Source organism: Podarcis pityusensis (genome assembly GCF_964106645.2).
Source record: "Podarcis pityusensis genome assembly, chromosome: 13".
Classification (NCBI taxonomy): Eukaryota; Metazoa; Chordata; class Lepidosauria; order Squamata; family Lacertidae; genus Podarcis; species Podarcis pityusensis.
This window is the reverse complement of record NC_138038.1, coordinates 34,003,150-34,018,991: the sequence shown is the minus strand read 5'-3', so window position 1 is coordinate 34,018,991 and position 15,842 is coordinate 34,003,150. Positions and strand designations below refer to the sequence as shown.

The window sequence follows — 15,842 nt, the reverse complement described above, 5'->3', positions numbered from 1 at the left end:
GATGCTTTCAAAGCAGACAGAACTACTCAAGGACAGCATGGAGCCTGGCTGGAGAGAGAGATGTGGGCTTTGGAGGGTACATGAAATGGGGAGAGCCTTGAGGACGCACTAGCTTCGCCCTCCCTGTTTGTGGCTTGGCTGAATGTCTTAAGGAAGTTGGGTGAAACTCCTGCACAGAAATGCTTCCAATATATCGAATTGCTCTTACCTGCTGTTGAGTTGGTAGCACCTGAGGAAAATGAAAAAGCAGAGAAGGTACTTCAGGTAAGAAATAACAACAACAACAGCAACAACATTTTGAGATCCATGCTTTCACGTGAATGTGTCTGCACAAGATATATATCTTGTAAGGAAATGGGCTAGGGCAGAGGCACAAACATCTAAAGAGGTTTGCGGGGACTTGAAGTAATATCCTGAGGTCGCACACACAATGTTGTATGGAACCAGGGAACAGAGCTGAACACCCTTTGAAAATTAAGGAGGCCCACCCCTCCTAAAAAAATGCCCCCTGAAAGTGCCTTGACTCCTAGGAGAAGGTGACTATGGGGTGGGGCTTGAAGGAGTTGTGGCGGGATGTGGGCAGGTCAGATCTGGTGGGTATTCAGTATTGGCAAGCAGTGTGAACGGGGATGCGTTCCCTAGGGCTACAATAGAGCAAAGGCTCTAAGAGCTTTTAGATGTCGCTACGTAGGGGTACAAGAGAAAGCTCCTAGCATAATTCTTCCCTCTAAGTTTAGTACAGGGCAAGTTTGCCCCTCCACTCTTTCAGTTTAGAATGAGGGACACATGATGAAGCCAGGTAGACTTGACTCTCAAAATCCTTTGCTTTTAGAAATAAGAATTCTGTGTTATGCTGAGCATGTGGTTTCCTTTCCTACTCAAAGCAACAATAATTTTTTGTGATTTTGTGTGAAGGAGAAATTCTGATTTGATAGCTTCCCACCTTTGTATTGCATGGCTTAAAGGTGCAAGATGCATCAACCTTGCTGAGGTTAAAGGTAAAGGTAAAGGGACCCCTGACCATTAGGTCCAGTCGTGGCCGACTCTGGGTTTGCAGTGCTCATCTCGCTTTATTGGCCGAGGGAGCCAGCGTACAGCTTCCGGGTCATGTGGCCAGCATGACTAAACTGCTTCTGGCGAACCAGAGCAGCGTACGGAAATGCCGTTTACCTTCCCGCCGGAGAGGTACCTATTTATCTACTTGCACTTTGACATGCTTTCGAACTGCAGGAAGCTTAACTGATGAGGTTAAGATGTAGTTAATGTGAGATCCCCTACAGAAGCTGCTTTGATCTACAAAGAAGAAATGTAGTGGCAAGCTTTTTATTTAAAATATTTTTATCACTCCAGATTCCCTTCCTGTCCCCTAAACATAGCTGTCAACTTACAGATTTGAAAATAAGGGACCAGCAGCCTCGAAAATAAGGGATCAGTAGCCAAAATAAGGGATTTTGCTCAGCTTATACATAAATCCGCCACTGATGGAGCCATGCTGCTTTTGCTGTGACTGACTGTTTTGCAGGGGGTTGGACTAGATGATCCTAAGGGTCTACAACTCCAACCAAAGAAGAGTGGCAGACAAAACTGATGAACGACGTCCGGATGGCAAAGCTTACAGCCAGAATTAGAAACCAGGAAGAGGACCTCTTTTATAAAGAATGGGGAAAGTTTATGATTTAGTTGAAAAGCTATTGTAAAGAGTTACATACATTGGTAGGATTGACAGAAAACTTGTAGTAAAAATTTGAACTATGGATGGACAAATGATTTATAAAAATAGAGTTATGAAAGGGATGCAGAGGGGGAAATAACTACATTAAGAAGCCGCACTGGTTGGAGGGTATGCTAAGCAGCACGTTGGGGCTGCCGTCGTCCTGGTGCGAGGAGTTCCATCGGCCCTTCCCCGCCCAAGAGAGAGGGGGGAGGGAGAGAGACTCTCGCCCACGCCACCGGTGAGCCCGGCATGAAGTGGTTGCGGCGCCGTGGCGGCCGCTGAAGCTCCACCCTTCTGTGTCCCTCCACATCCCCTCCTCTTCCTCCTCTCTTAGGCCACCTCCTCAGCCACCGCTGCTGCCTCCGGCTTCCCCTGGCAGCGTGGCAGAAGTCTCGCAAGAGAGGGGCTGCCTGCCCGCCCGCCGCCCACCCGTCTCCTCGTGACATGCCCCTGAAGGGGAAAAGGGAGAGACGGAGACGCGGCAGCTCGTGCGCGCGCTCTCTCTCACGGCGGAAGACCCCGAGCTGCTGCTTCCCTCCCAGGCTGGGCGAGCATGAAACCCGGGAAATTTAATGGACATCATCAATAAGGGACAGCAGTGGGACACGGTGCTGGGATAAGGGAGTTTCCCACCAAATAAGGGACAGTTGACAACTATGCCCCTAAACGAAGGCAACATGGAGGGGATTTCTGCATTTCCCAAGCCCTATAAGTCACCTTGCAGTATGGTCAGCTGCAGAAGCCACACAGCCAGCGTGAAAGACACAGTTGCCATGGCTGTCCCTCTTCTGAAGTGTCCTCTGAGTGGTTGAGCACCAGTCGGTTCTGGATAACTGACGTTTTATTTCGGTCTGGATGTCTTCTAGGATCAAATACAGTATCAAGGGTGAAAGGATAATGCTTCCTTCACTGAATCTGGAGATGCAGGACAGAACCCCCAAGTCCCTCAATCCTCTGGATCCTGGCAGCACCCCAAATCGCTGCTGACCTCCTGAGACCTCCTGTCTCCTGCATGCCTTGGGCTATGGTTGCCAAACTTTCTGGCAGCGCTTGGGTGATATTATGGATTTGGAATACTTAGATATAAAGTAGTACGTAAGTGTTTTAAAATAAATCAATGAAAATAAACAAATTACCAATTAATAACAGTGTAAAATAGTTATTGGGGTGTATGGGGTACCAGGGGAGGAGTAATACCCTAGTGAGGGACAGATGGGTGCCAACAACAACAAAATAGTAGTTGTTGTTGGTATTATTATTATTAATGGTACTATTGGTGGTAGTTTATCTAAAGCCCCATTTATATGCATGGCATTTATGAAGAACAAAAGTCCTTGCCCTGAGCTGCTTTCAGTCTAGAATTCAGCACAGAGGAGATAAAAGAGGAAGGGGAGATAAATGCAGGGCTCAATGGATGAATCATATTGATGCATGCTTCTTGCTTTCCAAGACTGTAACGGCAGCACTCTTTTGAGTTTTTATTTCCTTTGGGGGAGAAAACTGGATTTTTTTTGGTAATATTTAGCTTATTTACAGATATACAAGCTGAGCATAGTACACTTCCCCCTTGCAGCAGGTCTTCCACCTCCCTTTAGGGAGATATTGGCACCACCAAGGTGTCTTCCCAGCTCTCCCTCTTGTTGCTTTTGCATCTCTCCAAAACTGCTTCTTCTCTTCATTTCTGCACGCACAAAACTGTTCCTTAGCTTGACGGAGGGAGCTGGGCATGCCACCTTCTCAGAACCTGGGCCAGGGCCTTTGCTTCCTGACTAAAGCACTCCCTGCATGTACAAGTGTGGGTGTGTATAAGTGCTTAGTTTCACACCCAAGTTGAGACACCCAGTTTCACACGTGTGTTTCTTTCAATGTCAGGAAAAACCCCCCATGCTGGCTCATGAGGGGAAATGGAACATTTTTCCACCAGCCTCAGCCAGCCCCCACCTGCTGCAATTCTGACTTAATAGCCAGTTCAGGGTCTGGAAGTGCCTAGATCTCAGCAGGGAGGGTGATGGGAACAAAACTAGAATTATTTGGCCCTGCCTGTCACAGGATCTTGCTTTGTCTAGCGTTGGTCTTCACCCTGACTTCCACTCTACCATTACAATCAGCACCAGCTACCTCTGCTCAGAATACCCTAAGGCATGCTCTAAGGAGGGGGTAGGCAACCTAAGGCCCTGTGGCCGGATGAAGCCCAATCGCCTCAGTCCGGCCCGCGGATGGTCAGGGAATCAGTGTGTTTTTACAGAATGTGTCCTTTTCTTTAAAATGCATTTGTGGTTCATAGGAATTCGTTCACCCCCCCCCATATAGTCCGGCCCACCATATGGCCTGAGGGACAGTGGACTGGCCCACGGCTGAAAAAGGTTGCTGACCCCTGCTCTAAGGGAAGCACATAATGCAGACACTTTGGAGAAGCTAAGCAGTTTTGGAGGGAGACCACCAGTAAACCCTGTTCATGCGGTCTCCAGCTGCAAGGAAGATGGGAGGAGAAATGAACAAACAAATAACCTCAAAAACAGAGGGGCACTCCCCCCCTTGCCTCTTTTAATCTACTAGAGAGAGAGAAAAATACTAGGTTAACAGAATTACACTGTCTTTTCCATTTCCCAATTTCACACACAGAAGCATACCACCCAGGAGCTTTAGAAAGGATACAGTGGAACCCCGGTTTTTGAACGGTTTGCTGACTCAAAAGTTTTTTGTTTGAGCCATTTAATTTTATTTACGACTTCTTTGTTTAGTAAATTCTCAACTTGTGTTTGTTATATCCTAATCCCCACTTGGGCTTCCTTGTTCTTAGGATGTTTGCCAATTCTTTTTCATTCTGTCTTATTTCTTTAAGCATTAGGTTGAAGTTTTGATCTCTGTTTTTCTTTTTCATAGCAGTTTGTGGGATGCAGAACCCCCTCATATATGCCTTACTGGCATCCCAAATTGTCCGTCCCTTGTTTGTTATTAATTTGAAAAAATTCTTCTAACGTATCTTTGGTTTTTTAAACTATATCTTCATCATTCAGGATACTCTCATTTAGTCTCCACCTTTTCATATACTCCTTCTTCTGTGTTATTTCCAGCATTGTCAGGTTATGGTCTGACATTACTCTGGGCAAAATTTCTGCTTTACTTGGTCTTAATACTATTTTCTTGGAAACCCAAATATTATCTATTCTACCTTCCAATTTTTGGGATTCTGAGAAGTGTGTAACATCTTTCCCATTTGGGTGTTTAATCCGCCATATGTCGCAAAGATCAAGATTCTCTACAAATTGGAAGAAGGTAAGAGGTAACTTCCCAACGTTCATAACTCTATCTCTTTCTTTTCTGTTCAAGTCTACAGAGGTCACACCATTAAATTCTCCTACGAGAATTATATTTTCATTATAATGATCCCAAATTTTTTTCTTCTAAATTCTTATAAAATTCTAATTTCTTACTATTTGGGGCATAAATTCCTATAATAGTTAATTTTTCTTTCCCATATTTTCTTTCCACTCCTAATACTCTATCTACCTCGTTTTTGAATAGTAACGTTGGTTCTAGGTCGAGGTTAACATACATCACAACCCCCCTCTTCTTCTCTGAACTTGTTGAAATAAATTCTGAACGCAGTCTTTTATTAATTAGAATTCTTCTGTTTCCTATTTTATATGGGTTTCTTGGAGGCACATAATATCCCATTTTTTAAAAAAAAATTATGCGCTCTCTCTCTCTCTCTCTCTCTCTCTCTCTCTCTCTCTCTCGATTTACTCTTCAGTCCATCAACATTCCATGATATACATTTGAGAAGGGATGCCTCTTGTTAAGCCCTTGCCACAAACAATTTTCCCTTACAGCCAACCTATTTATGGAGCATTCATCCTAATTTTTCGGCAGGGAGGTTCGCTGTTACTGTGCTGAGCAGATATTCTCCTGCATTTGTAGTGCATTTCTCTTCACTCTCATCACAAAAATATCTAATTTTGCTTGGAAGTGGGTTTGTTACGCACAACCTGATTTTGCTAGTTATGTCATTGAATCCCCCTGCCCCGCAAAATAATGACAGTCTAGAGCCATCACTCTTTAAACCCGTCTCCTTTTTACACCCCTGAAAGGTGGGGAAAACTTGAGAGATTGATTCCCACTTACCAATCCATCACCTTTTAGCACAATTAGTTGCAGCAGCCGCAGTACCAGTAAGGAGGGCAAAACGACATGCTCCGCTCGCTTCTGATTCTGCAGTCCTTCTCTGAAGTACTTTCCGGATGGTTCCTTTCCAGTGAACGCCAGGAAAAGCTGAACTTTGATCTTAATTAATTGTGCTATATAATGTTCCATATCAAGGGGAAAGGGTGGTGCTTCTGTGCATTTCCTCCTCTTTGGGTTCCTGAGAGTCTCTCTACGTCTGGAGTGGGGGTGCAACATATAAATCTCAGTTCTTTGAATACATACCCTCCAACATTTCTCTGATGAAAATAGGGACATCCTTTTCCATAATAATAATTTTATTTTTAATGCTCCGGGCGGCTTCTAACATATAGAAAAACATAAGGAAACCAGGGATTTTTTCAGCTGGAACCAGGGCTTTTCTTTCTGGGGTTACGCAGGGATACCCATACCCCTAAACATTTTGTGAATTTAAGTTTGGCCTCATTGAGGGGCAGTATTTCAATATGAGTAGGAAAATGAGCACAGGCCAGAACTCACCGGAACTTAGTTCTGGCACCTTTCAGGTGGGCCCCATTGCCATTATAAGAGAACAAGGGTTCATGGTGACTTCCAGCACTACTTTTTCTAGAAAAATAGCATTGAATAAAACAACAAACATTTTAAAAATACAGGGCTGCCTTCAGATGTCTTCTAAAGATTATATTGTTACTTATCTCCTTGACTCAGAGGTCACATGACTCCATACCCACCAACATTTATCTGATGAAAACAGAGACATCCTAAGGAAAAGTGGGACATTCTGGGATCAAATCAGAAACCAGGACAACTTTTGAAAATCCAGGACTGTCCCTGGCCTGGGAAATAGGGACACTTGGAAGGTCTGTTGAATTATCTAATCCCCATTGCAAAACCTCAAATTCCATTCCTACTACTGGTGTTGACAGGTTTTCTGACCCGGTTTCTGTGACTTTAAGTCAGGCAAGGCCGACAAGGCATTTTTGCTGACTGAGGTGAACAATCAGATGCTTGAGGTGGAGGAACAGTGGCAGACTGACTTTTGAATCTTATTTCAACACTGATAAAGCACAGTGCCCTCGATGGCACCTGAGTGCAGTAGGATTGTGTAAGGGGCAAAGGGCAAGCCATGTGGCATGTACAGAATCATAGAATTGTTGAGCTGGGCCTCCATGAGTCATCTAGTCCAACCCCCTGTAATGCAGTATAGTTCAGCCCTCCAACATTTCAACCCTCTTCCCTGTAGTATCTGCCACAGAGGGGGAAGTGGCAGTTTCAAACAAGTTTTGAATCCAGAGCTTGTTTCCAGAGTTTGGAAAGGATTTGTTGTAGTAGCTTTGTACTATTTGTACTTGTTAAAACTGGCTTAACAAAATAACAACCCCTCAGTGTTACTCCATCCCTGCTTTACTCAAACCTTTATTGTTGTATAAAACCACCATTTTCTTCTCAGTGTACTGCTACTTCTGCTTTACTCAAACATCTGCTGTTGTTTAAAACCACCATTTCTTGAACTAACCCTAAACTTGTTCTAGAAGGATCTTGCTGGTGCTAATCTTACATATTGTTATTTGAAAGTTTGGGAAACGTCACGTCTTGAAAAATCACCATATTTGAGTTTATACTATGAAGCGGCGTGTTTAATGTGGGTGAAATATTGGATAAAACTGGAAAATACTGATATTTTGGATTTAGAGGGCTTCAATAACAGGTACGGGTGGCACTCGTACCTGTGGTACAAGAAGGTGAAAGTTCATGGAGGCTTTCTAAATCATATAATTAGAGGACCAATATTCCAAGTTTGGGAAAGAAATAAAGATTTGCTGGAAAAGAAAACACCCTGGTGGATTTCACCAATAGAAGTGCTGACTGTCAAAAAAACTAATATGGAGGGGGGGAAAACCACTTATGAAGAACTTACCAGGAAAACCGATCAGGGCATAAAACGTAAATCCTATGAAGAGGCAAAGAACTTATTTACAGGGTGGTTGCAATACCACCAGGTAAACGACTTGCTAAAAGAAGACAAAAAGAAATTAGGATTTGAAGATAAAAAATCTAAATTTAATGTGGAAGTTATAGAAGGTAAAAATAAAACTTTGTCTAGGATGTATGATCTCTTATTGGATTGGTACACAAAAGATGAAGAGGTGAAGGAGGCTATGACCAAATGGGCCATGGATATTGGTCACAATATTGATTTTGTAATGTGGCATGAATTGTGGAATGTTAATATGAAGTTCACGGCGTGTACGGCATTGAGGGAGAACCTTTGGAAAATGATTTGAAGTTAGCCAGTGAAGTGAAGCTAAGATTTATAGATTGAAGAATAAGAATAATTTATAGATTGAAGGATAAGAAATGCTGGAAATGCGGAGAGGTAGAAGGTGACTTCTACCATATGTGGTGGACATGCAGTAAGGTGAAAGGCTTTTGGGAACTGATTTACAATGAGCTTAAATTTTTTTTGAAATATACTTTTCCAAAAAAGCCTGAAGCCTTCCTGCTAGGAATAACTGGCAAAGAAATTAAAAAAGAAGATAAAAATTTATTTTTATATGCCACAACGGCCGCAAGAACCATGTTAGCACAAAACTGGAAAATGGAGGTAATACCTACTATAAGTGACTGGCAAGTCAAGATGATAAACTATGCTGAGCTAGCTAAAATAACAGGAAGATTAAGGGATCAGGACGAACAGAAATTTCATGACAATTGGAACAAATATTTGACGTACATAAGAACTAATTGTAGAACTTTGACGACACTGGCGGGACTGGAATAACTCTAACAGTGAAAGACTAATAAGTAAAGGAGATAAAATACGTGATTTCAGAATTTATCTGATACTTACCAAAGGAGTGGAGGGAAGTCTAAGGCTCGGTGGAGTTTAAAACAACTATGTAATATATGTATGATTCATGGACTGGATATGACACATGTAATTTATGTATTATACTTTGTATTTGTTTATATGTATATATAATGATAAACCAATAAAAACTCATTTGGCAAAAAAAAAAAAAAAAAAAAGGAAAATCACCATATTAAGCGAAGGATCTTGAGGGGTCAAATTAAAGAGATTTGTCTGTTTCGTACAATGTTATTATGTTTGTCAACAATGAGGAATACCATATTGTTTTACACTGAATCTAACCAAAAGACTTTATAATCTGAACAAAAGAAGAGAGACATTGCATGTTATTTTGTATTTCATGAAAATCTTTAATAAAAATTAATTTTGTTAAAACCAGCGAAGAATACAATCAGTTGCTACCAAGGTCTTTTCAAAGATTTTGGTTAATATAATAATTCTTCCTGTCTATGCCTCTCTCCACTGACATGTATTCCTATGGTGAGATTAATATGAATATATTTGGATATTGAGTTCTCCCCTTTTTTCTGTAAGTACATTCATGCGGGACAGAATGGGCCCTTTGCCTGACCCAGCAGTTTCTTCTTATGTTCTTATGGAAACTTCAAGTCAAGAGGCAGTCTATCTAGATTCCTAGATTCCTTGGGGTATTTGGCAGCCAGACTTGTCTGATGTTCTTACGAGGGCACCAGGTTGATGAAGGCTGAATTAGATACTGGAGGTGGGGAGATGCTATTCTCTGGCTCCACTCCTTCTAGCAGTCCGTCTATTATTGCTAGTGTTGTGTGATTTGTGTGTAGGGGTACTGCTGCCTTGTTTGCTTTTAATTCTTTGAAGCCTTTTAGCAGACACAGCCCCTCCTTTTGAAGTTTTACATACCGTATTTTTCGCTCTATAAGACGCACCAGGCCACAAGACTGGTTTTTGGAGGAGGAAAACAAGAAAAAAATATATTCTGAATCTCAGAAGCCAGAACAGCAAGAGGGATCGCTGCGCAGTGAAAGCAGCAGTCCCTCTTGCTGTTCTGGCTTCTGGGATAGCTGTGCAGTGAAAGCAGCAGTCCCTCTTGCTGTTCTGGCTTCTGGGATAGCTGCGCAGCCTGCATTCACTCCATAAGACGCACACACATTTCCCCTTACTTTTTAGGAGGGAAAAAGTGAGTCTTATAGAGCAAAAAGTGTGGTATATATAAAAGCCTAGCAAGCGATGATTCCTTCCTCAGATATCCCCCTTGCTTCTCCAACACCCTCCTATACCCAATTCTCTTCCATGTTGTGATATTGGGCCTGCCCAATCCTGCAAAGGTGCTTCACCCAGAGCAGGGATTCCAATACAAGCGAGGAGAGCCCTGGGCTCAAGCCTGACTTCTTGGCCGATATGAGATTGGACAGCACCCCCTAGGGAAATCCAGCATCGCTATCTGCTGTGATCAGCAAGTAGATTATTATTTTTACCACTACTCTCAAATATCCGAGTGCTTCCGAGTGCTTCATGCCCCTAATCTCCCTCCTCACGCTAGAACTCTGTGAAGCTGAATGTTGGATGGTTCAGGACAGAGAAAAGAAAGGGCTCTTTCATAGTTAAACCATGAAACTTGCTCCTGCAGAAGACAGTGATGGCCACCAAATGGGATGGATATTGGGTGTGATCACGTTAGTCATGCTCAAAGTAGATCCCCTGCAATCAGAAAAAACAGTTAGCATTTTAATGTGCATTTTTTGTAATTTTGTATGCAATTCTACTTAATATGCATGTTTGCAAGCCTCCCAGAGTGCCCGGGGAAACCCAGCAAGATGGGTGGGGTATAAATAAGTTAATTTAGGCGGAAAACCCTGGGCTGTTGTCATTACAGTATTGACAGCCGGCTGCCTATAAAATCAGCCCAGCTGAGCTTTTTGCTGTTCAGTTCAGTTCCAGCTTACTTATAAAGAAATACTTGGAGAAATCTCTGTGTCATCTACTATGTCCACCCACTACTTAATACTGGTGACGAGGATGGGATAGGATAGACCTCAGAGCACAGCCAAATTCAGACACTCACTGAGCAAAATCACTGAACAGACCTAATTCAGAGCTGACCGTACTCGCTGGAGCACTGTGTTCCATCCATCGCCCACCACGTCGGCATCAGAACCATGGCTTCACTCGTGCCTTTACTGCCATTCGTCCCTGCCTCTGAATCATGGGACTCATACCTTGCTCAGTTCACCTGCTACCTCCAAGCAAACGAGCTGACGGAAGGGTCAGAGGAGCGTAAGCGGGGCCTATTCCTCAGCCTCTGTGGGCCCGAGGTGTTTGAGACGGCCTGAGTTTTGGTCGTGCCACTAGCAGTCCAGGCAGCGCCATGGGACGTGCTAAAAGAGAAGCTTAAAAACCACAACGCTCCAAAGCTATCCAAAATTGCTGTCCGCCATGCATCCTACCATCGCAACCAGGCAGAGGGGGAGTCAATCAACAGCTACATTGCCGCCTTCCGAAAGGCTGTACTGCAATGTGAGTTCCGAGACTTAGACCTGATGGATCGACTGGTCTGCGGGGTTCAGGACAACTGTCTGCAATGGCGTCTCCTCGCCAAGCCAGGCCTCACACTGCAGAAGACCATTGAGGAGGCTGCTGCCTCAGAAGCTGCTGAACTCTCCGCCCAGGAGATTCGCAAGGACAGCAGCCCGCATCCTGCTAAGAAGCCAATCCCAGTGCACCACGAGGAGGCCAGCAGTAACGAGGCATCCCCCAGCGAAGATGATGACATGCCCCAGATGAAGTGGGAGCATGGGAAGTTAAAACAGAGGTCCAAGGACAGATCAGAATGTGCTGGGTGTGGAGGCAATCATTCCCATAACAAATGTTGATTCAGAGATGCTATCTGTCGGCAATGCTCCAGAAGGGGCCACATAGCTAAGGTCTGCTGATCGGCTCCGTCTGACAAGCCCCCTTCACCGTCTTGCAAGTCCAAGTCTTCCCCCCGGTCTGCCAACGGAAGCTGTTTCGCCCTCACCAACTGCCACTGCTTGTCCGGATTCATGATTGGCCAAACCAACTCGCCTACGCGTTGCAAGCTACACATGACTGTGCTCATCGAAGGAGCTCCGTGTGATATGGAGATTGACACCGGGTCTGCCTTGTCCGTCGTATCCTGGAGCACCATCAAAAGACTCGTGCCCAAGCTGTCCAAGAGGCAACTCAACCCACACCGCATACATTTGAGAGAATACCACGGAAATGACATCCCCATGGTAGGTGTCGGCCAGTTCCGGGTCGCTTTCAAGAATTTTTCGGGCCTGCTCAGACCAGTGGTAGTTGAAGGCCTATAGCCTAGCCTCTTAGGGCTAGACTGGTTTGATGCCCTCGGCCTGGAAGTCACCGGCATCAACTGCATCTCCTTTAGCCTTGATCCGCAGGTCGCCCCCATCAAGCTAAAGCCATGCCAGGTTCCGTTCGCTTTCAAAGCTAAGGTAGATGAACAACTTGACAAGCTGATCGCACAAGGCATTTTGGAGGTGATTGACCACGCCAAGTGGGAAACCCCCATCATCACGCCTGTTAAGCCGGATGGGTCGGTAAGAATATGCGCAGATCTCAAGTGCATGATCAACAAGGCGCTTCAGCAGCACGCTTATCCAGTTCCCGTCGTCCACCACCTGCTGCATTCCCTGGGTAATGACAAAGTCTTCGCTAAATTGGACCTTGCCCAAGCCTATCAACAGCTGCCCATTGAGGACACCACCGCTAATGCTCAGATGATCGTCACCCACTGAGGGGCGTTCCGGTGCCACTGGCTGCAATTCGGGGTAAGCGTGGCTCCTGGCATCTTTTAAAGCCTCATGGAGCATCTCCTGCAGGGGCTTCCAGGTGTGGTGCCGTATTTCGATGACGTGTTGGTATCCACAGCATTCGCACTGTGCTGACCAGGTTCCAGGAGGCCAGACTCAAGGTGAAAAAAGAACAGTGCCAGATTGCCGTTCTGCAGGTGGAGTTTCTGGGCTACCTTATCGACGCCTTCGGTCTTCACCCAACTGCATCCAAGATCCGGGCCATTCAGCAGGCCCCGGTTCCAAAAAGCAAGGCGGAGTTGCAGGCGTTCCTGGGGCTGCTGAACTTCTAGAACATGTTCCTGCCCCACAAAGCAACGCTAGCCAAGCCTCTACACTGCCTCCTCAGCATGAAGGTACTGTGGTCCTGGGGTCATTGGGAAACTACCGCCTTCAACACAGTCAAAGCCCTCCTCTCATCGGACAGTGTGCTGGTACAGTACAGTGAAGCCAGGCTGCTGGTCCTCGCCTGCGACGCCTCGCCCTTTGGCATCAGCGCCATCCTCAGTAACCGGTTTCCATATGGTAGGGAAACACCGCTTGCCTACTTCTCTCAAACGCTGTCTCCGGCTGAACGGAATTACAGCCAGCTTGACAAGGAAGCACTGGCTGGAGTAAAGAGGTTCCACGAATACCTCTACGGGAGAACCTTCAACCTCATCACTGACCACAAGCCGCTCCTGGGCTTCCTCACCGGTGACTGACCAACTCCACCGGTCCTCTCGCCATGCATGCTGCGATGGACTGTCTTTCTGGCAGCTACCAGCTCGTCCATTGCCCTGGAAAATTGATGGGCCACGCCGATGCTTTCAGTCATTGCCCTCTTCCAGCGTTTGTGGAAGACCCGGCTCCTGCTTCATCGCTCCTCCTAATTCCTAGTCAACCATGTATTCAACTGGGTGTGGATGGGGTGGCTGGAAGCGTCTGTCACACCAGAGTTCCAGCCGTTTGTAACCAGAGAGCACGAGCTCTCGGCTCACTGCGGCTGCCTACTGTGGGGAGACTGAGTCATGATTCCCCAAAGACTCTGCCAATGTGTCCTCTGGGCTCTGCACATCGGCCACCCGGGATAGTCAAAATGAAGGCGTTGGCTTGGTGTTACATCTGGTGGCCTAACATGGACAATGCCATCAGTTCTTGGGTTGACTCCTGTCAAGCATGCCAAGAGTCAAGACCTGCACCACCGGCAGGGAGATGCCAAAGGCACCCTGGTCGAGAGTGCACATCAATCTTGCTGGCCCCTTTCACAGCCAGACCTTTATGGTAGTGGTGGACGCCTATTCCAAATGGCTGGATGTGGCCCTGATGCCCTCCCCCACTACCGAGGCCGTCATCCGGGTGCTGCGAGGCCTTTTTGCGACGCATGGGTATCCTGATGTTCTCGTCTCCGACAACGGACCTCAGTTCACGTCAGGCACCTTTGAAAGGTACCTCTTGGGGCTAGGCATCCGCCATGCCCTAACGGCACCATTTCACCCGGCCAGCAACGGCAGGCAGAGAAAATGGTGCGCTCAGCAAAAGAGGCACTGGCGCGCCTGGAACAGAGGGACTGGCATGAGCGGGTCACTGAATACTTGCTCGTGCAGCACATCACCCCTCATGTAGACACAGGGTGGAGCCCGGCCGAACTGCTTATGGGCCGCTGCCTCAGGTCTCCGCTTGACTGGCCGCACCCGGACTTTGGTGTGGCCGAGCCCCCAGGCTGTACTAACGCGCCACGGTCCTTTATTCCGGGGAATTAGGTTTTTGTCCAGAACTTTGTGGGGGACATTCCTTGGGTGCCACCCACGGTAGTGGGAGTCACGGGGCCCCGTTTGTACCAGGTGGCACTCGAGAACAGACGCTTGTGGCGCCGGCACATAGACCAGCTAAGGTGCAGGGTTGGGGATATGGACACAACCGCTGTGCCCCCAACTGTGGCCCCAGCTAATGTGGACGCTAATGGAAGGCGAGGCTCCACCTACATCTTCCTTACAACCTGCAGGCGTGGAGCCGAGCCAAGCCGTTTCAGTGGGTCTGCCTGGCTCTCCAGAGACTCGGACCACTGCCATACCTGACCGTCCACCGAGTCCGCTCGTGGTGGTTTCTTTGACAGCAGGGGAGCCAGGGAACTCGGGCTCAATGCCACATTTGGTCACACCACAGTCCCAGCCAGAATCAGTTGGCCACCCAGACTCTGGTACTGGCCCTTGTTGGTCCGGCAGGGTTTCCAAGCGCCCAGCTTATTTAAAAGACTATGTTCACCGGACAAACTGCACATGTAAAGCTGTATGGTGAATAGGGTCAATAAATATGTGATGGTGAGTCTTACGGACAATATAGTTGATAGTGAAACAGTTATGCCTGCAAATTTGTAAAACTGGAATCAATTTACATATGTGCCTTACTGAATCAATAAGGGTATTGCTGTATGGAAGGGAACCACTATGATTGTAACTATGCCTTATCTCGGTGGGGAGGGGTGTTATGTATTGAAGTTCTCACCCTGGCCACCAGGGGGTATTGTGTATATAGTTTTCACTCAGGTCCATGTAAGTTAATTTAGGTGGGAAACCCTGGGCTGTTGTTGTTACAATGTTGACAGCCGGCTGCCTATAAAAGCAGGCTGGCTGAGCTGTTTGCTGTTCAGTTCAGTTCCAGCTTACTTATAAAGAAGTACTTGGAGAAATCTCTGTGTCATCTACTATGTCCACCCACTACTTTATTATTGTTATTGTTATTGTTATTCTTATTATTCTTTCCTGTAATGTAACATATTTTTGTATGCCATTTTCACTAAAATATCCACTTTTAATCACACTTCCTCCTAATGTACTTGTTCTTTTGTAAATTATTTTTTTTGATAACTGCAGCACAAAACTAAGAGGATTTCAAAGGATAGCTGTGTTTTCGTTTGCATGTAGTTTTGGAAGTGTGAATTACTTAGGTTTGCATTACAATATGGGGCATTGGGTGGTCCACCATTTTGTCTTCCGAACCTGTTTCTATTGTCTTGTATCCACTTGGCATAGAAAGGCACTGAAATGTACCGGTAGGTGCCTTCACAGCCTCTTCCCAAGCTCACAACCCCAGCCTGGGTCCAACTTGAGCTGGCAAACTAAGGCTCTCCTGGAGTCACCCTGTGGAGAAAGATTTGGGAGATAGATCCCACAATGACACCAGAGCCAAACAAGGTAAAGGAGATGGAATAAGTGTATCAATCAGGGATGGGGAACCTGAAACCCTCCATATGTTGTTGGGCTTCACCTCCCAGCAGTTCCATCCAGCATGCTCCATGGTCAGG

The 15,842-nt window shown here is 46.0% G+C and overlaps 1 protein-coding gene across 1 annotated transcript in view; it reads left to right on the top strand.

The window, feature by feature from the left end:
- LOC308461606 (serine protease 33-like) overlaps window positions 1–15,842 on the top strand; it is a 326,492-nt gene that overhangs the window by 31,115 nt on the left and 279,535 nt on the right. The gene's annotated exons all lie outside the window — the stretch shown is intronic.